Raw genomic sequence first — 27,422 nt, 5'->3', positions numbered from 1 at the left:
GCCGACATTCCCATACACATTTACTCTGGGATCAGCCATGCTTATTTCCGTTTTCACTAAGGAGAAGGGGAAAATCCAGATATCTTTTGCAGTGGCGTATGTCCCTCGAGAACACAGGATTGCTCTTGTTGAAATTGAAATGTATTGGAGGTGTGTGGATATTTTCTGCGCTGCCGCAACAGTATAATTTCAAGACTTGATGAAGTAGTAATGGTGGTTTATTCAACGCATTTCAGGGTCTCAATGACCCCTTTTTCAGGAAATGCCACACAAGAAGTTCTTATGTTCTTGTGCGGCATGTCCTGAAGAAGGGTTCATCGAGACCCTGAAACGCGTTGAATAAACCATCATTACTACTTCATCAAGTCTTGAAATTATATTGTTACGGCAGCGCAGAAAATATCCACACACCTCCAATAAATTTTAATATATGGCCGGTTACCGTCCCGTGAATCTGCAGCGGCCGACAATTTCAGCGTGTCTTTCTAATCAACAAGGTAAGCAGTTTTGTTGAAATATACTATCCATAGTCTGTAGGATAAGACCCTTTTGAGCTTTTTGTCTCCTTCTTGAAACACTTGTTGAAATTGAACACACATTACATAGCTGGCTGGTCCCACCAACTGTCTAGGCTGACATTCTACTAATATTCCATGAACGAAGAACGACGGCCGTTTCGCACCTATCGGGCGCTTCTACGACTGACCCATGGAAGCGCCCGATAGGCGCGAAACGGCCATCGTCTGGCTTTGCACACCCTGCATGTTCAACACCCCCGGCCGTGAAGATTTTATTGTAAGCTAATAAAGTTACCTGACTTGGAGGATCGGTGAGTGCTGCCTTTCTGTTCTTCGTTCACGGAATATTCAGCATGTGTTTTCGGCTATAGCACCTGTGGTCCGATGGCTAGCTTCCGCTGCATGTGAGCAGGCTCGGCTATTACTAGAAGCGGTGGTGCGGTCAGCTGTGCTTCTACGAGATTTATGTGACATTCTACTAATGTGTATGGTCACCTTTACTACCTGCAACATCCAGTAATGGCTCAAACATATCTATGATTATAAAAACGATTCAAGTGAAAACTTCATTGAGAGGTGTGCAGACTTTGTGAACGGAGCCAAACTGTGTGAAATGTTAACATCATGCAAGTAAATGTTAATGATTTGGTGATAATTAACAAGCGGTCACACTACGACAGAACATACACAGGATTCTAATAATGACTGATAGACCGCGTTGATTAATTTAGGGATTCATTTGGGTTGTGTGCTATATTTGAGGTCCATAAAGTAACCTAAACAAATGCACAGCCTTATACCGTAAGATAAGCAGTGGTCCAGAGATCCCTTTCTCTGTGGGCTCTTTGTGGTACTTGATGCAGTGCGCCGTTACTGAGAATTTCTCCCCAATAAGCAACGCTGTGAATAGCAATGGAATATGGCTTCTGATGGAGTCCGGTTCATACAGAAGCCAATGCAGAAAATCCTCTGTACGACTCTAAGAATTTGAAAGCAAGCTATAGACATCTATAGATGTTGTATTATCGCCCCTTACAACTCTGAGTTTGTAATAATCCGTAACATTCTTCAATGCATGAGGCGTAAATCTGTAATATACTGCACAAAAAATGGAAAATATGCTGTAATACACCACACTTTTGGCTCCTTCCCCATCTATATGATTACCACTTAATCCAATTCAGATGACTGTTCTCCTTCCTCACGTTAATATCTTACAGACTCCTGGGGAGTGTGAGCCTCTTCAGATGGAGAATGAATAAGATAACAATATACCGATATTTGCCAGAGGATTAACTGAATTATTTCACTTGTTAATCAACCATTTAGTGCCGACTTGTAAGAGCCAACATTCATCATTGAGATGTAAATGTGAAAACCAAACAAAAAATGGGAACATTAAAGCTATTGTTGTTTTTCTCTCAAGATTCTTTATTAAATCTGTTTCTGAAAACCGTCTTTTTTCTCTATTCGGGAAATGATCTGTGTTTCTTCTGAGGAAACCCTGTTATATCTAATCAGTCGGGAAGATGCATCTATCTGCTTGGCAAATCGATTTTTCATTTCTAAAAAGAAGAATAGATATGGTTATACTGTAGCAAAGATAAAAGGGCACTTGTACTGTGACGGGTGAACAGTTATATACAGTCCATAAAAAGAGTTTTTCTGGTATTTATATTAGAGATTGTTAACTGCAAAATCGGTTGCCTGTGGCTACAAAACGGTGTAAAAGGATGATGGACTCATTTGTAGGATCCAGGATACCAATCATCTACTTATCTCTGATAGCATATAGCCTGCCAAGGATATTACATTTCTGATAGCATTTCCTGAGGGATTCACCCACAATTAGAAAAAACATGTACTGGAAGTGTTGAACTTATAGTCATTTTCTTCACCTGCCATTTTTGTCACTGATAAGCAGATCCAGAGGGATCTACCCATTCACCTAACTTCTTTCTACCTAATGCATAAAGTCAATTTACAGATGAAAAGGATTGTTGCCTTGTGTTGGTAGAAGAAATGAGATACTATGTTTGCAATCTGCAATTAGTCAAATTAATTTTCTCTGTGATTTGAAATTGAAGAAAACAATGGCAAACTAATTCACCTATTATATTCGTGTCATGCTGTCAAATTGGATGTATCAATCTGCTTATCTCCAGGTGCGATGCAAGGTGTTGCTTATGTACAAATAGTAAATCAAAAATGTGGTAATAGATTGCATTATGATGCTGATTTTGCAGTGATTTAAGGTACCTTCACACATAACGATTTCGTTAACGATATCGTTGCAACGTCACGCTTTTTGTGACGTAGCAACGATATCGTTAACGAAATCGTTATGTGTGACAGCGACCAACGATCAGGCCCCTGCTGGGAGATCGTTGGTCGTTGGGGAATGATCAGGACCTTTTTTTGGTCACTGATCACCCGCTGTCATTGCTGAATCGGCGTGTGTGACGCCAATCCAGCGATGTGTTCACTGGTAACCAGGGTAAATATTGGGTTACTAAGCGCAGGGCCGCGCTTAGTAACCCGATATTTTCCCTGGTTACCATTGTAAAAGTTAAAAAAAAAAACAGTACATACTCACATTCCAATGTCTGTCACGTCCCCCGGCGTCAGCTTCCCTGCACTGACTGTCAGCGCCGGCCGTAAAGCAGAGCACAGCGGTGACGTCACCGCTGTGCTCTGCTTTACGGCCGGCCGGCGCTGACACAGTCAGTGCGGGAAGCTGACGCCGGGGGACGTGACAGACATTGGAATGTGAGTATGTGCTGGTTTTTTTTTTTTACTTTTACAATGGTAACCAGGGTAAATATTGGGTTACTAAGCACGTCCCTGCGCGCGCTTAGTAACCAGATATTTACCCTAGTTACCTGGGGACTTCGGCATCGTTGAAGACAGTTTCAACGATGCCGAAGTCGTTCCCCTGATTGTTGGTCGCTGGAGAGAGCTGCTTTTGTGACAGCTCCCCAGTGTCCTTACAACGACTTACCAACGATCACGGCCAGGTCGTATCGCTGGTCGTGATCGTTGGTAAGTCGTTTAGTGTAACGGTACCTTTAGTCTCCGGTCACGTCGCTTTTGAGCATCATGTCCAGCGTGCATGATGGACAAATGTATGCCTCACATGTTTGCAACTGTATGCTCATTCCCTTAGTGACCGGGTCAAATTTTTAAAATCTGACCAATGTCACTTTATGTGGTAATACCTCTAGAATGCTTCAACAAATCCCAGTGATTTTGAGATTGTTTTTTCGTGGCACATTATAATTTATGAGAATGGTAAACTTAGGTCGATATATTTTGTGTTTATTTATAAAAAATATCAGTCCTCAGTCCAGAGCCTCTCAACTTGCCAAATCAGTTCTCACGAGGGCCAACAGCCCGAAACACCGTGTCTGCGAATTGAGATACTGTTTTGACTTTTATCCTAAGTCATATTGCACGACTCGTTAAAGGGTTTCTTGTGACTTGTAGGATCGCTATTTCCAACAGGTGGCGCTATAGAGTTCAAGTCCTTTTTTTTCTGAAGAGGCAATTTGCATAAAAAATATCAGAAATTTGACAAAATTGTAAAAAAAAATCCAATTTTCAAACTTTGAATGATTATCCCTTTTATCCAGATAGTCATACCACAGAAAAACATTAATAAATAACATTTCCCTCATGTCTGCTTTACATCAGCACCATTTGTAAATTGCTATTTAAGTTTGTTAGCCTTTTAGGAGGTTTAAAAATGTGGCAGTAATTTTTCATTTTTTCAAGGAAATTTACAAGGTTTATTTTTTTGAAGGACCTATTCAGGTTTGAAGTGACTTTGGGGGTCCATTATATTGGAAAACCTCCAAAAGCGATGCCGTTTTAAAAACAGCACCCCCAGACATATTGAAAACTGCTGTCAGATAGTTAATTAACCCTTCAGGTGTTTTTCAGGAATTAATACAAAGTGATATGACAGGAATAAAAGTTTATGTTTACCACCTAAATGTCACTAACTTCTAAACAGGCTATTACAACCGGCAGACTCTAAGGCCGCTATTTGGCCATGAATTGCCATGGCAAACATCAGCACCTCACAATCGTGATCTCACGGGGCCAATGGGGTTAAAGAGGAAGTCCCCACACTGTTAACCATTTATATGATGTAGTCACTATTGACACCTTCATCTAAGGGGTTAAATAGATATGGTAGGTGCCAAAACTGATTGTGGCTGATACAGCAAGTTGTCAGCTATAGTGTACAGCTACAGGATTGTCACCTTTATGGGGACGCTATTCTCTTATATCTCAGGTCAGGAAAAAGACGTATTGGAGGTCATTAAGGGGTTAAATGCATACATTTGTGTTAATAAACATAGTGGACTTGTCTATTTAAAGGGAACCTGTCACCCCATTTTTTCAGATTGAGCTATAAATACTGTTAAATAGGGCCTGCGCTGTGCGTTACTATAGTGTATGTAGTGAACCCTGATTCCCCATGTATGCTGAGAAATACATTACCAAAGTCGCCGTTTTCGCCTGTCAATCAGGCTGGTCAGGTCGGGTGGGCGTGTTCACAGCGCTCTTTTCTTCCCCAGCTTTCCGTTGGTGGCGTAGTGGTGTGCGCATGTCCAATTTCCGAATTCCCTGCGCCCACGTGAAGACACAGCGCGCGATCTGCGCTGTCATCCCTTTCATCGGTGGGGGCGGCCATCTTCCTGGGGCCGCGCGTGCGCAGATGGAGTGCTCTGCTGCACGGGGCTTCAGGAAAATGGCCGCGGGATGCCGCGCGTGCGCACAAGAGGTCGCGGCGGCCATTTTCCCAAAGCCGAGTTTGCATCTCGGCTTTGGGAAAATGGCCGCCGCGATCTCTTCTGCGCACGCGCGGCATCCCGCGGCCATTTTCCTGAAGCCCCGTGCAGCAGAGCACTCCATCTGCGCACGCGCGGCCCCAGGAAGATGGCCGCCCCCACCGATGAAAGGGATGACAGCGCAGATCGCGCGCTGTGTCTTCACGTGGGCGCAGGGAATTCGGAAATTGGACATGCGCACACCACTACGCCACCAACGGAAAGCTGGGGAAGAAAAGAGCGCTGTGAACACGCCCACCCGACCTGACCAGCCTGATTGACAGGCGAAAACGGCGACTTTGGTAATGTATTTCTCAGCATACATGGGGAATCAGGGTACACTACATACACTATAGTAACACACAGCGCAGGCCCTATTTAACAGTATTTATAGCTCAATCTGAAAAAACGGGGTGACAGGTTCCCTTTAAGGGCGCATGCAGACCACTGTAGTTTCAGTCCGAGTATGATCCATCAAAATATCGGATCATACTCAGACCAATGTTATTCAATGAGAAAATGCACATGTCTGATTTTGTTTTCCTTGGACAGAGTGGTTCAAGGAAAAAAATCGTAGCACGCAAGATTTGAATCTGGTCATTGGACGGCACTCACCCATTCATGCCAAGGGGATACTTGGAAAATATCTGACCACACTCTGATTATATCCAAATGCTGCCCGATATTTACAGACAGACTGAATGGAGAGGAAGGAGAAACTTTTTTTTTTATTATTAACTTTTCCACACCTAAGAAAAATGGATCCAACTCTTATCAATGTCTGATCAGCATAATCAGGCTGTTTTTCTCAGATGGAGAACATACAGTCATCCACACCTCCCCCATTACTGATGAAACAAGGGTAAGCTTATGTATATTGACCAAACCTGATGTATATGCCCAGCTTAGTGGATTTGTTATAGCCCCATGTAGTGTGATTTATACTATCACTGTCCAATGCCCAGGACCCACTTTAATCACTAGCATTAACTGGTGCTGTTCATCAGTATTTATCCAGGCACAGGCCCCTTTGTACTCTTGATATTGGTGAGGGACCCAGATGGTGACTTCCCCAGTCTAAATGACAAGGTATTACTTAAGGATTTATGGTAAAACGAAGATCTCACAGGTTAACCCCTTAATGACAGCCAATACGTCTTTTAACTGACCTGAGATATAAGAGAATAGCCTCCCCATACAGGTGACAATCCAGTAGCTGTCGGCTGTCCACTATAGCTGACTATTTGCTGCATCAGCCACGATCAGCATTTGCACCGTCCAGCTCTGTTTAAGCCCTTAGATGCTGCTGTCAATAGTGACTACATCATTATAAATGGATAACAGAGTGTGGGGGCTTCCTATTTAACCAAATTGGTGCCCTCAGATCTTGATTTTGTGGTCCTGATGTTTGCCATGGCAATTCATGACCAAATAGCGGCCTTAGAGTCTAATGGCTGTAGTAATCTGTTCGGAAGTTAGAGACATTTAGGTGGTAAAAATGCACATTTTCATTCCTATCATGCCAATTTGCATTAATTCCTGTAAAGCACCTGAAGAGTTAATAAACTACAGTCATGGTCAAAAGTATTGACACCCCTGCAATTATGTCAGATAATACTCATTTTCTTCCTGAAAATGATTGCAAACACAAATTATTTGGTATTATTATCTTCATTTAATTTGTCTTAAATGAAAAAAACACAAAAAGAATTGTCCTAAAGCCAAATTGGATATAATTCCACACCAAACATAAAAAAGGGGGTGGACAAAAGTATTGGCACTGTTCAAAAAATCATGTGATGCTTCTCTAATTTGTGTAATTAACGGCACCTGTAATTTACCTGTGGTACCTAACAGGTGTTGGCAATAACTAAATCACACTTGCAGCCAGTTGACATGGATTAAAGTTACATAGTAACATAGTAACATAGTTAATAAGGCCGAAAAAAGACATTTGTCCATCCAGTTCAGCCTATATTCCATCATAATAAATCCCCAGATCTACGTCCTTCTACAGAACCTAATAATTGTATGATACAATATTGTTCTGCTCCAGGAAGACATCCAGGCCTCTCTTGAACCCCTCGACTGAGTTCGCCATCACCACCTCCTCAGGCAAGCAATTCCAGATTCTCACTGCCCTAACAGTAAAGAATCCTCTTCTATGTTGGTGGAAAAACCTTCTCTCCTCCAGACGCAAAGAATGCCCCCTTGTGCCTGTCACCTTCCTTGGTATAAACAGATCCTCAGCGAGATATTTGTATTGTCCCCTTATATATTTATACATGGTTATTAGATCGCCCCTCAGTCGTCTTTTTTCTAGACTAAATAATCCTAATTTCGCTAATCTATCTGGGTATTGTAGTTCTCCCATCCCCTTTATTAATTTTGTTGCCCTCCTTTGTACTCTCTCTAGTTCCATTATATCCTTCCTGAGCACCGGTGCCCAAAACTGGACACAGTACTCCATGTGCGGTCTAACTAGGGATTTGTACAGAGGCAGTATAATGCTCTCATCATGTGTATCCAGACCTCTTTTAATGCACCCCATGATCCTGTTTGCCTTGGCAGCTGCTGCCTGGCACTGGCTGCTCCAGGTAAGTTTATCATTATCTAGGATCCCCAAGTCCTTCTCCCTGTCAGATTTACCCAGTGGTTTCCCATTCAGTGTGTAATGGTGATATTGATTCCTTCTTCCCATGTGTATAACCTTACATTTATCATTGTTAAACCTCATTTGCCACCTTTCAGCCCAAGTTTCCAACTTATCCAGATCCATCTGTAGCAGAATACTATCTTCTCTTGTATTAACTGCTTTACATAGTTTTGTATCATCTGCAAATATCGATATTTTACTGTGTAAACCTTCTAAAAGATCATTAATGAATATGTTGAAGAGAACAGGTCCCAATACTGACCCCTGCGGTACCCCACTGGTCACAGCGACCCAGTTAGAGACTATACCATTTATAATCAGCCTCTGCTTTCTATCACTAAGCCAGTTACTAACCCATTTACACACATTTTCCCCCAGACCAAGCATTCTCATTTTGTGACTCAACCTCTCTGTCCTGTGTCCTTGTGTGTACCACATTGAGCATGGAGAAAAGAAAGAAGACCAAAGAACTGTGTGAGGACTTGAGAAACCAAATTGTGAGGAAGCATGAGCAATCTCAAGGCTACAAGTCCATCTCCAAAGACCTGAATGTTCCTGTGTCTACCGTGCGCAGTGTCATCAAGAAGTTTAAAGCCCATGGCACTGTGGCTAACCTCCCTAGATGTGGACGGAAAAGAAAAATTGACAAGAGATTTCAACACAAGATTGTGCGGATGTTGGATAAAGAACCTCGACTAACATCCAAACAAGTTTAAGCTGCCCTGCAGTCCGAGGGTACAACAGTGTCAACCCGTACTATCCGTCGGCATCTGAATGAAAAGGGACTGTATGGTAGGAGATCCAGGAAGACCCCACTTCTTACCCCGAGACATAAAAAAGTCAGGCTGGAGTTTGCCAAAACTTACCTGAAAAAGCCTAAAATGTTTTGGAAGAATGTTCTCTTGTCAGATGAGACAAAAGTAGAGATTTTTGGGCAAAGGCATCAACATAGAGCTTACAGGAGAAAAAAAGAGGCATTCAAAGAAAAGAACACGGTCCCTACAGTCAAACATGGCGGAGGTTCCCTGATGTTTTGCGGTTGCTTTGCTGCCTCTGGCACTGGACTGCTTGACCGTGTGCATGGCATTATGAAGTCTGAAGACTACCAACAAATTTTGCAGCATAATGTAGGGCCCAGTGTGAGAAAGCTGGGTCTCCCTCAGAGGTCATGGGTCTTCCAGCAGGACAATGACCCAAAACACACTTCAAAAAGCACTAGAAAATGGTTTGAGAGAAAGCACTGGAGACTTCTAAGGTGGCCAGCAATGAGCCCAGACCTGAATCCCATAGATCACCTGTGGAGAGACCTAAAAATGGCAGTTTGGAGAAGGCACCCTTCAAATATCAGGGACCTGGAGCAGTTTGCCAAAGAAGAATGGTCTAAAATTCCAGCAGAGCTTTGTAAGAAACTCATTGATGGTTACCGGAAGCGGTTGGTCGCAGTTATTTTGGCTAAAGGTTGTGCAACCAAGTATTAGGCTGAGGGTGCCAATACTTTTATCTGGCCCATTTTTGGAGTTTTGTGTGAAATGATCAATGTTTTGCTTTTTGCTTCATTCTCTTTTGTGTTTTTTCATTCAAGACAAATTAAATGAAGATAATAATGCCAAAGAATTTGTGTTTGCAATCATTTTCAGGAAGAAACTGAGTATTATCTGACAGAATTGAAGGTGTGTGAATACTTTTGGCCATGACTGTACCTGACTGCAGTTTTCAATATGTCTGGGGGTGCTGTTTTTAAAATGGTTTCACGTTTGGGGGTTTCCCAATATATGAGACCCTTAAAGGCATTTCAAACATGGATAGGTCCCTAAAAAAATTCTGTAAATTTCCTTTAAAAAAATGAAAAATTGCTGCTACATTTTTAATCCTCCTAAAATGCTAACAAAATAAAATAACATTTTACAAATGGTGCTGATGTAAAGCAAACATGTGGGAAATGTTATTTATTAATGGTTTGCTGTGGTATGACCATCTGGATTAAAGGGATAATCATTCAAAGTTTGAAAATTGCTAATTTTTTAACATTTTTCTCAAGTTTTTGATATTTTTTATAAATAAACACAAAACATATTGACCTAAATTTACCATTATCATAAAGTATAATGTGTCACGAAAAAAACAATCTCAAAATCACTGGTATTTGTTGAAGCGTTGCAGAGTTATTACCACATAAAGTGACACTGGTCAGATTTCAAAAATTTGGCTCCGTCACTAAGGGGTTAATGCTGATCCAGCTCCTCTTTGTTTACCCAGAATGCGGACACTTGGAATCCATATCTGTCTCTGTATCCTTCTATTTAATTTGAATAAGAACTGATTATTTGCATCTTAAAAAACAAGCTTCTTTATATACACACATGTAGTTTTCAGTCCACATTAAAGAAAGCAAATGTTACAGCCCCCGCTGAGCTTGTTTTCTCCTCTCTGTATACTCCCTTTATACACCTTAATTACACCGGTTCTTTGATACCAGTGAAGCCGTTTTTGTGCACAACATGATGGATTATATATTGACAGCCTACAGCATGTGGCCTAATGGCTCTCCCCACTGTGTGTCGCATGCAAATCAATATATCACCACTATACCTCTAAAATAATTTAGTGGCATCGATACCCTCACCCCTACTTTTATCCAGCCAAAATATGCCAAACACTTCAGGCACAGCCAGAAATAAAGGGCCAGTGGGCTTTTTTCAAGGATGATGTTTATTTTCCTGTTAGGAATTGACTGTAGACTTTTGACAAATGATAGCACAAATAAGTCATGTATTCTGGTGTCACAGAGACGTCTCCTGATGATACTTTTTATTTCTGCTAAGCACCAGCTCGGTGCATCGTGTATGTACATCATTTCTCCAAATGTCTACACAAACCATAAGGTTAAGGTAACAAGATGTCCTGTTAGATCTACAATTGCCCATTGTTTTCCTCTTACTATAGAATATATTTTTCCTTATCTTGAACCTCAAAATGTTCCAAATTAACATATGCAAGTCAAATCATACATACAGTTCTTGTTAATGGTGGTAAAAACTATTTATTCAACTTCTGTTCTGATACTATACTCTTTCCACATACATCATTCCCTTGCTTAAATAAAGATTTGAATTTGTTTTATTAATTTTAGTTTATCAGAGGCTATTCTAAAGTATCTGAGTTTTGAGACCATCTAACAGAGTGTTCCCCTAACTCCAGTATCCAAGAGCTACCAACACATCATTTTTTCAGGATTTCCTTAGTATTGCATGGAATTATTACCTGTTCAATACTAAGGAAATACTGAAAGCATCATCTATTGGTGGCGCTTGAGTTTGGAAACACTTGCCTACCAAATGGGCAGACCATACAGATTCAGCTACAACTCCTCTGTTTGTTTGATGAGTGGTGATCTCTACTTCCAAATCCAGACCTTAAAGGGGAATTTAACATTGACAGCCTCAGATAGGTCATCCATGTATGACCCATGGGGGTGCAACGGCTGGTTCCTCCCGACGATCTGCTGTTTCCAGTGTCGGCGGCGACCGGAACTGCTCAGTTACGGAGCTGCAGAACACAGCTCCATTGACAGAATAGTGGCTGGGACCTGGTGCTACACATCCCCACTATTGATATGAATCGGTGGGGAGGGTGCTGGATGGGGTATCGCACCCTTACTGATCAGACATTGATGACCTAGGTCATCAATGTTAAAGTGCCGGACAGCCTCTTTAACATTAATGCCATGTCTCGTTGATGTCAAAAAGATTGTGAAATTTGTTTACTTTTTTTTATTAAGAATGAAAGGCTGTGCTCTTCCATGACACCTCATTGATCACACATCTCTAATGATTATAATCACAGATCTTACCTAAAATGTATATGGGTATGTTAAAAAATGTCTCTGCCTTCTCCATTCTGGCAGTCTGGTGCTTTCCATGGACTTATTGACTTTCCTGGCCGAGTGCTATCCAAGGTTCAGATCAAACTTGAGCATGCTGCAATTTTTCTTCCCTGGACGAGCTCTGTTTAAGGAAAAAGTTGGACTTGTGAATGGTCCTGTAGAATAACATGGAGACGAGCCCTATCTGTCAAAACTGCTGATGGCATTCGTCCGATTATTACGATCGTCTGCACGATCCCTAAGAATAGGTCATCAATTTTAGAGTTCTGGAAAACTCCTTTAGGATATGTTCATTACATATTTGCTGCATGTTCTCGGTTCAAATTTGTGGCTAGAAAATCCACAGTGTAATACAGTAACCAGCTTAATAGATGAGATTCTAATAAATATAATTTGCTTGTGCCAGGAAAAAAATTAAGAATCTGTACCATGTCATATCTTTGTGCGGAATGCATCGCATACAGATTTTGCTGAAGATAAATGATGGATGGGAAAATCTGTAGCAAATCTATTGTGTGTGAATATACCCAGAAGGTTCTGGATAACTCTTTTAGGCTATGTGCACACGTTCAGGATTTTTAGCGTTTTTTTTAGTGTTTTTCTTCGGCCGTTTTCCGCTGAAATAAACGCTTACATAAGCATCCCATCATTCTGCATTTTTTGTGCACATGCTGCTTTTTTTTCTGCGGCGGAATAGCATTCCGGAAAAAAACGCAGCATGTTCGTTCTTTGTTCGGAATCGCGGCGGTTTTGCACACATAGGAATGCATTGATCTGCTTACTTCCCGCATGTGGCAGTGCCCAACATGCGGGAAGTAAGAGGATCATGTGCGGTTGGTACCCAGGGTGGAGGAGAGGAGACTCTCCTCTAGGCCCTGGGAACCATATACCTGAAAAAAAAAAAGAATTAAAATAAAAAATCGTGATATACTCACCTTCCGGCGGCCCTCGCAGCGTTCCCGCTCCTCACGATGCTCCCGTTCTCAGTAATGCCTCACGGCAATGACCTGTGGTGATGTAGCGGTCTCGCTTGATGCTACGTCATTTGGGGTCATTGCCACGAGGCATTACTGGGAACGGGAGCTGCCGGGAGCATTGCGAGGAGCGGGAAGGCTGCGGGGCCGTTGGAAGGTGAGAATATCACGATTTTTTAATTTTTTTATTATTTTCAACATTAGATCTTTTACTATTGATGCTGCATAGCAGCATCAATAGTAAATAGTTGGTCACGCTTGTCAAACAGTATGTTTGACATGTGTGACCAACCTGTCAATCAGTTTTCCAAGCGATGATACAGATCGCTTGTAAAACACTAACATTCTGCAAGCTAATTATGCTTGCAAAACGCTAGTGTTTAGCGGGAATACGCATACCAATTCCGCATGCATTATACCCACGGCAGGGAGTTGCGGAATTGCCGTGGAAATTTCCGTGGCAATTCCGGACATGTGTATATAGCCTTAATATCAAAAGTCTGGATGAACTGGTAGGTCAATGTCTTAGGGATCATACAGATATCCGTGGATCTCGATCTGATCGTGTACAGCATAGCATGGACAGGCTGTGGGTCTCCCAAACAGAGCATGACAGCTTCAGATATTTATACAAGTCTGTCACGCTCCGGTCTGGAGATCCGCGGAAAGTCCATGATTAGACTAAGATCCATGGAAGTCTGCATGAGCCCGTAGAGTAATTTTCAGTAAAATATTATTCACATTATCGTCATGAGAAGTTTGTGACCTATATGACTTCTATAGTTGATGCTCAAATTTTACCTCTTCCTTCTTTAGTCTTGGGTTTTTATCAGGCAGCAGAATCTTCAAACACGGGAACATGTCCCAGACACATTGATCAGTTATGTCGAAAAAAATGCTTTGAATTGACGCTCCGGACACTTTGTAATACGTTGTGGCATTTAATCAATCACGTAGTTGAATACATTCTGATTCATTCTAAAGAAGGGCCTATATTTAATGCGTTCATTTAAATGCTCACAATTGGCTCCATTTTTATATACCCTGTGGCAAAAATAGAAAGATATTGAAAATAGGAAACTGCTGACCAGTATAAAGATTAGCAGATACTGTATATTTGTTGAAGATTTTTTGATTTAAGACATTTTTTCAGCAGCCTAAAGTGCTCTAGAGTACCAATCGTTATGGCATCACATCTTGGCCGTTAAAAGAGGTTTTCTGGGATTGTATGAAATTTTGTAATAAAAAAACAGCCCCACACTTAAAACCTGGCATCAAAATCGCTTCTTATTAAATTTTATGTATTAACAAGCAATACATATAAGACCTTCACCTGTTTCCACCACACTATTATAGGTCAAGAGTTCAAGCTTTTTCTTTTTTTCGATTATATGAATTTCAAAGCGATGTACAAATCTTTGTGACCAAGACATTTCATGATGGAGTTAGCATCTGCACACCTGTGCTACGTTTTGGGGATGTTGCCCTTCTGAAAGAAAAAGAAAAAGCTTTATAGATGTGCCTTGAAACCTCAGAATCCTAATATAAAATAAATAAGGGAAAATCGGAATACTTATGTACCTATAAAAGTATTGCTGTCTTCTGTTTTGGTAAATAGGCCTGTGCGCAGCCGTGGCCAAAAGTTTTGACACAAATTTTGTTTTTCACCTTGCCTCTTCTAGATTTATAGGCTTTTAATCAAACGTTTCTATGTTTGCTGAAGTAAAATTCTAAACATTTCATCAGTATTTAAACTTTTATTACAAATACATCAAGTTTATGCAAAGTCTCAATATATCAGCATCTGGGCTAAATCCTTACTGAGAACCGCCTATTCTTACCTAAGCAGTGCTTGGAGTTTATCACAATTTCTGTGTTTTTTTGTTTGTCCAACCGCCTTTTGAGGATTGTCCACAGGTTCTCAATGGGATTGAGATCTGGGGAGTTTCTTGGCCATGGACACAAAATTTCAATATTTTGCTCACCGACTGACTTACTTATCACTTTTGCCTTGTGACATGGTCTCTAGTGATGAGCGAACATGCTCGGATAAAGTATAAACAGAGCATGCTCGGGTGCTAACCGAGTAACTTCGGCGTGCTCTAATAATATGTTTTAGTCTCTGCAGCTGCACGTCTTGCGGCTGTTCATCAGCTGCAATACATCCAGAGATTGTTAAGCAATTCCTGCATGTGTTGCAGCCGTCGAACTGCTGGGAGACATGCAGCTGCAAGAACATATTATTTGAGCACGCCAAAGACACTCGGTTAGCACCCGAGCATGCTCAGATAAGAGCTTATCCGAGCACATTCGCTCATCACTAATGGTCTTAATCATGCTGGAAAAAGCATTTTCTTCACCAAATTGTTCCTGGATCATTGGGAGAAGCTGCTCTTGAAGGAGGTTTAGATCCAATTATTTATTCATGGCAGTGTTCTTAGGCAACATTGTGAGTGAGCCCCCACACATGAATGGTCTCAGGTTGCCCTACTGTTGGCAGACACAGTACTCATGTTAGCACTCACCATTTCTCCCATGGACAATCATTCTTCCAGATGTCTCAGTCTTAAAGGGCTTGACCTGAGAAAATATCTTTACCCCAGTTCTCTGACGTCAAATCACTGTACTCCCTGCAAAGTTATTTTCTCTTATGAAGCTCCCTTCAGACTGGGACATCTGGAAGAATGATTGTCTGAAGAAGAAAAGGTTTGCGCTGCCATGAGTACTGTGTCATGCCAACAAAAAAATATCCTGAGACTATTCATCTCAGGATATCATCATATTCATAATTGTACCTCCGTAATCTTAGACACATCCAACTAAAAGATCTAACAACATTGAAGCAGCAAACTATGTAAACCAAAATTTGTCAGTGTCAATACTTTGGCACCGACTATACTCTTTTCAGAGCTTGCGTTCAATTTCACTTCTCGTCACACATCAGGTTTTCAGTGTCAGACTAAATCCGGCTAATTTTGGAAAAAACGGATCAGGCGAATGTTGCCGCCGGATCAGGTTTTTTTTCCCATAGACTTGTATTAGTGCCGGATTGCATCGGATGACATTGCGTTTTGTCCGATTTTCGCCGGATCCGGCAAATCTGCCGCTTCCGGTTTCTTGAAAAAACGTCCATAGCAACGTTTTTTGTCTCCGGCGAAAAAGCCTGAAACGCCAGATCCGGCGCTTCTGGCTGTTTGCTAGAATGAAAGCCTATGAGAGCCGGAAGGTGCCGGATCCCGAAAAAGGCGGATCCGGCGGCCTGATCCGGTTTTTTAAACTGAGCATGCTCCAATTTTTTTTATCCAATAATCTAGATAGGCTAGCCGTCCGTCAAAAAAAAACGGATCAGTCGCATCAGTTTTTCACAATCTGCGCCGGATCCAGTTTTTCCAACATTCACCGGATTGTGCCTGACACTGAAAACCTGATGTGTGAATGTAGCCTTAATATCTTGCAATGGCTGTTATACACTTCCTGATGCAATAATGTCATACAGGCCATCATTACAGTGTAATATGGCATAGACCTCATAACTAAATATAACCACCATAGCTTAAAATAACAGTTATCCACATAGACAGGTAAAATGGGAATATATTTCCTCTGGGGACTGCGCAGAGATAAAATTAACTAGTATCATCTTTCTTGTTAATTACGGCGCAGGTTATACATGGATTGTTCTGTGCAGCTTGTTATTACACCCAGCGTTCCCTTCTTCTGCTGTTAAGGCCACCATGACTATCTCAGTGCACAGCGTTCTAACAAGAAATGAATTCATGAAATTATAATTTATACCCAGTGTCGGATTTCTGCTTGAATTTAAAGTTGACAATTGAATGGGAATCATTTGCTCATCAATTACATGTAGAGATGGCCGCTCAGCCACTGGCAGGAAAGCATCGTCTGCTTTAATAGGCACGTCAAATCCTTTCATTTACTGTGCCTTAGTCTTGTACTCTTTTATCCAGATGGACAATGCAGCCTTTTTAATATGTGCAGCGTTTTTCCCGAAGATGTCTGCATGTCTGCACTTCCGGCAGGATCTTGGGTATAAAGAGTTTGTGCCAAAAGAATTGGACTTAACTCTTTCCATATTAGAGGAACTCTGAAAATATAGCATCAGTCTAAAATCTAGTTTTGAAGGGCTTGTATTTATAATTATGTTTTTACTGTCTTTAGCCAGTGATCCTGAGAGATTTGCCATCCTGACCACTTAAGTTAAATTCCTAGTTCCTACAATGAGTTTTTAGTGCGTTTCTTCGCTACACAAAAAACACAGCGTCTTACATTTCCAGCAATGTGGATGGGATTTATAGAAATCTCATGCCCACCCTGCTTTTTTTATGCAGCATAAACTGACCTGTGGTGCGTGTTTGAAATCTGCAACCCGTCCATTTCTCTTGTGGAAGCCTGTGCTTTTATGTGTGGATTTATTTTCCCCATAGAATTGCATTATATGCAGAGAATCTGCAGGCAAAAAACCGCACATATTCATAGCAGAAGTGCATAAAAAACGAATGTAAACCCCACATGACTGTATCAATAAACTTTTGTCAAAGTCAAATACCAGAAAGTGTCAAAAACAAAGGAACTTTATATAAGACATAACGTACCAAAAAGGGACAAAAATTCAGCATCAAAAATGCAATAATAAATAAAAAGAAATGCTGCAATGGGACAATGGTTAACAATGGGAAGCTACTGTGAAATAATAGCCATACTTAGCGCAGAAATCTGCTCTCTGCCTCAGTGCGGCCCCTCTGATGGTCTCTATCGGACTGGCAGCGATACCACAATGACAAGAGACCTGATTGCTGCACCCACTGATGGGCATGTACGAAGGAGACTTTTCTGTTTTTTTTTTTCACCATAGTAGCTTTTTATTGTTTAAAAGGTTTTCCATATTTACATATGTTTTATGCTCTCAAGATCAAAAAACAAAACCCAGATGTTACCCTCGGCTGGTCCAACACTGATTCTTAGCCATTGCTTTAGTGTTTGTTTACTGGCTGCAGCGGTGACATCATTTCTGCACATCATCGCTGCAGCCAATCACTCAGCAGATTGTGCCATTTACGTTCATTGTGGAAAATACCTTTAAGTATGATTATTAAATCAGTTGATGAATAATAACACATTATCTAAGATCCCTCAATTTTTATCTTTGAGATAACCAGCTCCAGGATTTCTCCACCATTGACAATTTTTGGGGGCTAGAGTGGTATTCTATGATATGTGAAACTGTATGTAAAGGATTAAAAAACAGTAATTGTTTCTTAACAAAAACTGTGGCACAGCTGCCCTAGAGGTTGTGTATTATTGCAGCTCTGCAGCCTTCACTCTAATGCCATACAACGCACAGGTTTGGCGCTTGTTTTGGAAGAAAGTAAATGTTTTTCTAATTCTCGACTGTCTCGTTAATCATTGAGTGTTCCACTACTGGATCGAATCTGGAAACAAATGTTCCATTTATTTTGCAGCACCACCTCGAGAGAAGGGAAGTATTACATTTTCTATTGAAATGGTGTATGTTGGTGTCTCGGGTGTTCAACCATTGTGTATTTTAGATTAATAAATCACAAGTCTGTTTAGTTTTGCAGAAATAGTTCCCAGATCCATTGCTCAGTATAACAAGGCAAATTTGGTTTTCTGGGATCTGGTAAAGCTGGGAGACAGGCCTTACGGGAGATTTGAAGACAATTATAACTAGGCAACATTTGAATTGAAATTTTTATGACATATAAATGCTAACGTGACCCAGGTAAAAACAAACGAATGCCCACCTTCTGGACAGGTGCTGCTCCAGCGATGTTGATGCTGTGTTTTCCTGCGCTCACGTAACACTGTTACCTCGTGAGTGCTGCAGCCTTCACACCTTAATGGCGTGGAAGTATAAAGGCTGCAGCCAATCGGCGATCTCGCGACTGGCGGAAGACACAGCAACGACATCACAACAGCAGCCGCGATCCGAACAGCAGCCGCGATCCGAGAGGCAAGTATGTTTTTTTTAATTTATTTTACCTGGGTACTTTAGTAACCATTTAAAAAGGGCTTGTACAAGTAGTAGACAACACCTTTTATGTGTAATATTTAGGATAACCCCTTTAATGTGTATTATTTATTAGGGGAATAATATAACTATACATAGACAAATATAGCACTCATTGGCCACACACATTAGATGGTTGTCGGCCAAACGATGCTTCAGCTGATCTTTTAGCAGACACTCCCATACACAGTAGTGATTGCTCGGCCATATACTCATGTTTTCTCTGCGTGATAGGAGCCGACTGGCACATCGAATGGTGGTTTAGCCCAGGGAGAACAATAGGATCAGCAGTCTGAAATCAGACATGCGCGATCGACATCTCTCCTGACTTTCAGTTGGCTGGCGCCACCATGCACATAAGGGTACCGTCACACAGTGGCATTTTGATCGCTACGACGGCACGATTTGTGACGTTCCAGCGATATATCCGTGACGTTCCAGCCATGTCGCTGTGTCTGACACGCTCTTGCGTTCAGGGACCCCGCTGAGAATCATACGTCGTAGCAGATCGTTTGAAACTTTCTTTCGTCGTCTAGTGTCCCGCTGTGGCGGCATGATCGCATGGTGTAACAAAGGTGTGCACGATATTGTATACGATGTGCGTATAGTAACCAACGGCTTCTACATCGCACATACGTCATGAAATTATCGCTCCAGCGTCGTGCATTGCAAAGTGTGACAGCAGTCTACGACGCTGGAGCGATATTTTTACGATGCTGGAGCGTCACGGATCGTGCCGTCATAGCGATCAAAATGCCACTGTGTGACGGTACCCTTAGACCGTTGGTGGAACCCATCACTGTGAGCCTTTAAAGTCATCAAATAAAACCAAACTCCATCAAAGTAGGTTTGGACAATGGTACATGCTTCCAATCATGCCAAGCATTGTTCTTCATTAAAGGCTGATATTTCTTCTGCCCTCTCTGTCTGATCTCTGCCCTTGATATCCTACCAGATAGGGATCGTTCTCCCTGCTGGCTCGTAAAGTGAGCAGTAAATCCAAGTGCTAAAAAGGTTTATTGGGGAACATTGATTTTCCTGGGATAGTTCTGCAACGTTGGAGCAGTGGCCATATACCTTTATTAATCTTTGTAATATGATGTGGATCAGATGTGGGTATCAAAGTCTATAGGCATCTACAGTAAGTATAAGGCAGGGAAAGAAAATGTCACCGGGCAAAGCTTACAACGTTATGGATCATTAAACCATAATAATTAACGGCTTCTGTGAAAAGATTTCCAGCTCCCCCTTCGTTCTGTATTTTATTCCATCACAAAGGGAATTTTCATAATCGCAGATGAAGTTATGGAAATAATTCATACAACAATTTGTAATGTTATTAGGTGGCAGCTCGGGTTTGAAGGTAAAGCTAATTATTGTCAAGTTACTCCCACTGATTTATTGTTTTGAGAAATAACAGCTTCTGTCTGCACTTGAGTGCATCACAAATAATATTCTACCCCCTAATGTTCCAAAGGCGGAGGGTTAGCAGCAAGGGCTATGCCCCATGAACCAGCTAGACAGCTGTACAGATTTATGCCTTCCTTGTGGACTGTTTATTATAATTAATATTATAAAATGTAACAAATAGGCTTAAAGGTAAACTTCATTTTTGTGAACCACGCCACTTCAACATTCAGGGCAAACTGTAGTATTACTGTACAAATACTTTTCAAATATTTTACTGATCTCTAGTTACATGATGCTTCTAACCACATCCCGAGCTGCATTAACTACTTCAACACTTCTAATACTTCAACATACTTACCTTTGCTAAATTAGCTGAGATCCAGTCCTACTCTATGCTCTGCTTTTTGTGTTCAGATAGATGTACAATTTGATATTGATACATTCGACAAAGGTGAAGATCATCAAGTCAAAATTGCAGGATATGTTCTGTACACACTGAACTGGCAGTGGTTATCCCAAGGCGTGAGGCCATACAGCCTGTGAATGCTGCTATGGCTGTCACTACAAACATAATCAATACACTAAAGGGATAATAAAGGTTTGTTTACTTACCATGGTATTTCACGCTATTGAATATGATCAGCAAGCGAGGATTTGATGGGCATGTCTATCAGTATGATCTTCTCCACTGGATGTTTTGCGTGTGGAGCATCGTTGTTTCCTAATGAATACTGGGCATCATGGTATCTTCTGTAAAGGTGTCTACCTTATCTTTAATTGATCACCCTCTTCATTTGCATTGGAAAATATGAAATCATTGTGATAATTGGCTTACTTGAAAGTAAAAGAATGATGAGGTGCCCAAGTTGGGTTTCAACTCGTAGTCATAGTAAATAGAAGGACTTGACAATCAAATTGCACTAAAAATTGCAGGGAATGAAAACACGTTTTAATGGCAATCCTTATAGTTAACGTTTCTGCTCTAGATATGGAGCTTCATCAGAACGAGGTTCCAGAGTCTATCACTAGATGGTGGTCTTTCAATGGGGGAAGAAAAGGCCGTGAAATCCTGTGAAGGAGTAATGGTACCTTTTTAAAAGGTTCTTAATCCATAACATGAGACCAGATAAATAGTAGTGACGGTCAGATTGTTGCGCCTGACTGCCACTTGAGTTATGGTTGATAGTCCATGTGTAGCAGCTCTAGGGAATCACGACGAGTACGTTTTGCAAAGCAGCAATACATGTCGCTATTCCCTAGTGCTGCTACACGCTGACTATCAACTATAATTGAAGTTGCAATCAGGAGCAACAATCAGACCGTCCCTACTATTTATTTAGTCTCATGTTACGTATTAAGAACCTTCTATACAGGTACCATTATTGCTTCATAAGATTGCACTGCCTCCTCTTCCCCATGATGACCACCTAGTGATAGACTCTGGAACCTTGTTCTGATGAAGGTCCATATGTAGGTCCAAAACGTTAACTATAAGGATTTCCAATTAAAACTTGTTTTCATTTACTGGAATTTGAGTGCCAGGTTCTTCTATTTACTTTGGCTTGAAAGTCAATGTGCTTATTGATGGGGTTGTCCAGGATTAGAAAACCATGGCTGTTTTCTTTCAGTAACAGCATCAGCACCTGACCATGGTCTGTATCTGGTATTGAAACTTCGATAACACCTCAGCAGTGCCACAGGCTGATCGCCTCCATGCCACGCCGCATTGATGCAGTAATTGATGCAAAAGGAGCCCCGATCAAGAATTGAGTGCATTTAGTGAACATACATTTCAGTAGGCCAACATTTCCGATTTTAAAATCAAGCTGGTGTTATAAAGTATTCTAATTTACTGAGAAAATGACTTTTGGGTTTTCATTGTAAGCCATAATCATCAACATTAACAGAAATAAACACTTGAAATAGATTACCCTGTTTGTAATGACTCTGTATAACACTATGAGATTCACTTTTTTGTATTGAAGAACTGAAATAAATTACCGTATATACTCGAGTATAAGCCGACCCGAGTATAAGCCGACCCCCCCTAATTTTGCCACAAAAAACTGGGAAAACTTATTGACTCGAGTATAAGCCTAGGGTAGAAAATGCAGCATTTACCGGTGAATTTCAAAAATAAAAATAGATGCTCCATACCGTTCATTATTGCCCCATAGATGCTCCATATACAACTGTGCTATATCGAATGCTCTGCACCGTTGATTATGGCCCCATAGATGCTCCTTATAATGCTGTGCCATATATGCTCTGCACCTTTGATTATGGCCCCATAGATGCTCCTTATAATGCTGTGCCATATATGCTCTGCACCTTTGATTATGGCCCCATAGGTGCTCCTTATAATGCTGTGCCCCATATATGCTCTGCACCTTTATGGCCCCATAGGTGCTCCTTATAATGCTGTGCCCCATTTATGTTCTGCACCTTTATGGCCCCATAGGTGCTCCTTATAATGCTGTGCCCCATATATGCTCTGCACCTTTATGGCCCCATAGGTGCTCCTTATAATGCTGTGCCCCATATATGCTCTGCACCTTTATGGCCCCATAGGTGCTCCTTATAATGCTGTGCCCCATATATGCTCTGCACCTTTATGGCCCCATAGGTGCTCCTTATAATGCTGTGCCCCATATATGCTCTGCACCTTTATGGCCCCATAGATGCTCCTTATAATGCTGTGCCCCTTATATGCTCTGCACCTTTATGGCCCCATAGGTGCTCCTTAGAATGCTGCTGGTGCTGCCATAAAAAAAAAAAAAATCACATACTCACCTCTCTTCTCAGGACGCCAGCGCTTTCAATAATTACCTGCTCCTCTGCGGCTCCGTCTCCAGCACTGACGCTCAGCAGAGGGCGCGCACTGACTACGTCACAGCGCCCTCTAACCTGAGCGTCATTGCTAGAGGACGCTGCAGACGGAGCCGGAGCGAGGAGCAGGTAATTATAGCGCTGCGCTCCCCTTACCTGCTGCGGCGCGGTCCCTGCAGTCCCTGGCTTCTCCGGCGCTGCAGCTTCTTCCTGTAATTGAGCGGTCACATGGCACCGATCATTTACAGCAATGAATATGCGGCTCCTCCCCTATGGGGGTGGAGCTGCCTATTCATTTCTGTAATGAGCGGTGCCATGTGACCGCTCAGTACAGGAAGAATCTGCAGCGCCGGAGAAGCCAGGGACTGCAGGGACCGCGCTGGGAGCAGGTAAGTATGATTACACAGCCCCCGCTCCCCCTCCCCTGCTGACACCCGGGTATATGACTCGAGTATAAGCCGAGAGGGGGACTTTCAGCCCAAAAAAATGGGCTGAAAATCTCGGCTTATACTCGAGTATATACGGTAACTTTTTGATGATATTCTAATTTTGTGAGAAGCACCTGTAGATCTTCCCAAGAATCTGCCTGCAGCATTTATTTTAAATGAATGGTGGTTTTACCAGTGTGAGACATGTCATGACTGACATAATAATAATCTTATAATCTTTATTTTTATATAGCGCTAACATATTCCGCAGCGCTTTACAGTTTGCACACATTATCATCACTGTCCCCGATTGGGCTCACAATCTAGAACACTTTGTTTTCATATTCACAGAATACACAGTACAGAATTTACACAGTACAGCAGAGCTAACACTGTAACGAGACAAAGTTCACTTGTGTTGTACTAATACATTTACACTACAGGTGTCCTCCTACAGTTCTTCAGCTTACATTTCACAGGCAGCCAGTGTGGGGGGAAGGGGCAGTACAACAGAGCTGACATTACAGCAAACGTGTTTGTAATGAGACAAGGTTCAACTCTGCTGTACTGTGTTGGCTATAATCAGACGCAGCTCTGCAACAGAGCAGCCAAGCAATATGAAAGGAGAACTTCTGCTGCAAATGTTTGTAATAAAACAAAGTTCACTTTTGCTGTACATTATTAGCTCTGATGTACTGTGTTAGTTCTGATAGTGTTCTGAAAGTGTCAATCATATTACATGTCTCACACTGGTAACGCCAACTCTCATGTAAAATAAGCCCTGGAAATCTATTTTCGTCCCATAGATCTTAATAGCATATATATATATATATATATATATATATATATATATATATATATATATATACACATATATATATATATATATATATATATATATGTATATATATATATAAGTATATATATATATATATATATATATATATATATATATATGAAATACATGGATTTCTTCTTTGGAATATGACATCGGATAGCACATATCAAATTCTCATTTTAGGGGCAGCACGGTGACTCAATGGTTAGCAATGTTTCTTTGCAGCTTTGGTGTTCTAGGTTCAAATCCCACCAACAACAAAATCTGCAAGGAGTTTATATGTTCTCCCCATGTTTGTGTGGGTTTCCTCTGGATTCTTCTGTTTCCTCCCACACTCCAAAAACATACTGATAGTGATTTTAGATTCTGATCCCCAATGGGGACAGTGATGCTGATGACTGTAAAGCGCTGTAGAATTAATGGCGCTATATAAGTGAGTACAATAAATAAATACATTTTATTCAACTTTCTATGATCTGCATTCCCACATAGACGGCTCAGGAGGATTGATCCTATTGACAGATTTCCTTTAGTAGGTTCATTGCACTTTATAATAGCACAAAGCTCCCCCTAGTGGTGGCTGCAGGCGGACAGAACGTTATATTTTACTTCAATGTTTATACAATTCATTTGGACCTCTGTATCAGAAAACTAAAGCTGTAATTGTTTTAAATTATTGATAAAAAATTAGTTTCATTTTAAGTGTAAGCTTTAAAATGATGCTCAAAATGTAGATAGACATAACTCTTTACTTTTTACTACTTTGTTGTAAGTTTGATATAGGACAGCATTCCCTGAATACATAGCCGATGTTGAAAATGGCTTCATGCCAAGCATTGAAACAAGGATAATGGGACAATCATACTGTAGGAATTACAGAGACCTGTCCTCTTAATGATCGAAGTTCACCTTGTCAAAAGATCCCTACATACAAAAGGCATTATAATACATACAATCAAGAAAAAAGTTATTCTGCTTTACCTGGAAATGATTCAAATTGTGATGTTAATTGTTTTATATTTCCCTTATTTAAACATGCTTTACTGTGCCAAACCGCAGGGTATGTCAGTTCAAATGAATCTGATGCTGCAAGAACAGAGAAGGTAAAAAAAATGAGTAGCTTTTATGATGTGAATAATACAATTAATTTCAGCTTCTCAAAATTAATGGAGTTTTTATTGCTAAGAAATGCTGAAGGTTAACATCATTGGGAGTGAAAATCCTTTCGCTTAATCCACAGAAACAATGGTGTTCATCTCGTCACCTATTCTTGGCAGCGTTCCCTGGCCTTGCTTGAAGAACTGCTGGCCCGTTCAGTCCTGGGAGTAATGGCTTCTCATTACCTGATCTGTGTTCTGCAACTTTTGTAAGCATTTTATTAAGGGAACAGTATTGATCCATCTTTGCATACAGGTAACTATTAAACCACAAGATCAGAAAATTGAAAATTAATTATATACAGCCAATGTTACTGACTGCTCAGTAACAGTGTTATATCATGGTTTCTACATTGTTGCAGTTTATGGCTATCTTTATGGCCCTTACTGTGTTCTCCAGACTCCAACCTCTGAATTATTTAATTACATACAGATAAGTGACCACTAAGCCCCATCCTAGACTTAAAACAATTATAAAATTACTACTGATAATGAAACATCATGGGATATTTAAAAAAAAAAAACATAACATAGGTTGTATTATATTTATTATGCTTTCTTGTATGGCGCCATAATATTCCACAACAACAAAAAAGATATTGTCATTGCTGTCTCCATTAGGGATCAATCTAGATTCCCTGTCAGTATATATTTGGAGTGTGGGAGGAATCCGGAGAACGTGGGGGAAACCCACACAAACAAGGGGAGAATATACAAACTCCTTGCAGATGTTGTCCTTAGTGGGATTTGAATGCAGGACCCCAGTGCTACAAAGCAAAAAAGCTAACCACTGAGCCACCCTGCTGGTGCCAATGGGGACAGTGATGTTGATGTCTGTAAAGTGCTATGGATTTAATGGCACTATATAAGTAAAAAAATATTTATACAGAGATTACAGGGGGCATATAGCTGGAGGGCACAGAGTTCACAGGGGTATATAGCTGGGGGCACAGATCACAGGGGGCATACAGCTGGAGGGGTAGAGAGATCACAGGGGAAACAGATCACAGGGGGGCACATAGCTGGCGGCGCAGAGATCACAGGAGGCATATAGCTGAAGGGCACAGAAATCACAGGGGGCATATAGCTGCAGGGGGGCAGAGAGATCACAGGGGGAAGAGAGATCACTGGGGGCACAGAAATCACAGGGGACACATAGCTGGGGTGACAGATCACAGGAGGGGCACAGAGATGACATGGGGGCACATATCTGGATGGCACAGAGATCACAGGGGGCTTATAGTTGGGAGAGCAAAGAGATAATATTGGGGCACATAGCGGGGGAAACACAGACCACAGGGGGCACATAGCTGGGGGCATAGGGAGCACAGGTGGGGCACAGAGATGACATGGGGCCACATAGCTGGGAGGCCCAGAGATCATAGGGGGCTTATAGTTGGACAATCAAAGAGATCATATTGGGGCACATAGCGGGGGGCACAAAGATCACAGTGAGCACAGCTGAGGGAAACAGATCACCTGCAGACAGAGCTACCAGCACAGAGATCACTCTGGACTCTCTGGCAGCAGCTCCTTTTCTGAGACAGGAGAACGGGAGAGCATTCGGCGCTAACCCTGCCGCCCGCCCTGGTGCTAACCCCGCCTACCCACCACTAACCCCGCCCACCTCGATGACATAATTTATGTACAGGGCAGGCAGCATTCTGTGATGAATGCTGCGTGCCATGCACTTCGAGTTAAAAGGCCGGCAGGATGTGGCTGCCGCCCGGACATTGCCGACTCCTGGATCCTTCCTGCGGGCCGAATGAAAAGCCACTGCGGCCCACATCCGGAGGTTCCCCACCCCTGCTTTAGACTCTGCTTGGCCCGTGTTGCTTCACA

The 27,422-nt window shown here is 41.6% G+C and overlaps 1 protein-coding gene and 1 long non-coding RNA gene across 2 annotated transcripts in view; one reads left to right on the top strand and one right to left on the bottom strand.

The window, feature by feature from the left end:
- The window catches only part of PTPRF (protein tyrosine phosphatase receptor type F), a 1,072,658-nt gene that overhangs the window by 345,079 nt on the left and 700,157 nt on the right, over nt 1–27,422 (top strand). The window lies entirely within an intron of this gene.
- The window catches only part of LOC138647544 (uncharacterized), a 47,212-nt gene continuing 21,745 nt past the window's right edge, over nt 1,956–27,422 (bottom strand). Inside the window, exons 2-5 of the long non-coding RNA XR_011314994.1 lie at nt 25,405–25,509; nt 14,203–14,358; nt 11,863–12,016; nt 1,956–2,083 (exon numbers count right to left, since the gene is read on the bottom strand). This is a non-coding gene — a long non-coding RNA (uncharacterized lncRNA). The remainder of the gene's footprint in view (nt 2,084–11,862; nt 12,017–14,202; nt 14,359–25,404; nt 25,510–27,422) is intronic.

This window comes from Ranitomeya imitator, chromosome 8, assembly GCF_032444005.1.
Source record: "Ranitomeya imitator isolate aRanImi1 chromosome 8, aRanImi1.pri, whole genome shotgun sequence".
Classification (NCBI taxonomy): domain Eukaryota; kingdom Metazoa; phylum Chordata; class Amphibia; order Anura; family Dendrobatidae; genus Ranitomeya; species Ranitomeya imitator.
Note: the sequence above shows the minus strand (reverse complement) of the source record. Positions and strands in the feature narration are given on the sequence as shown.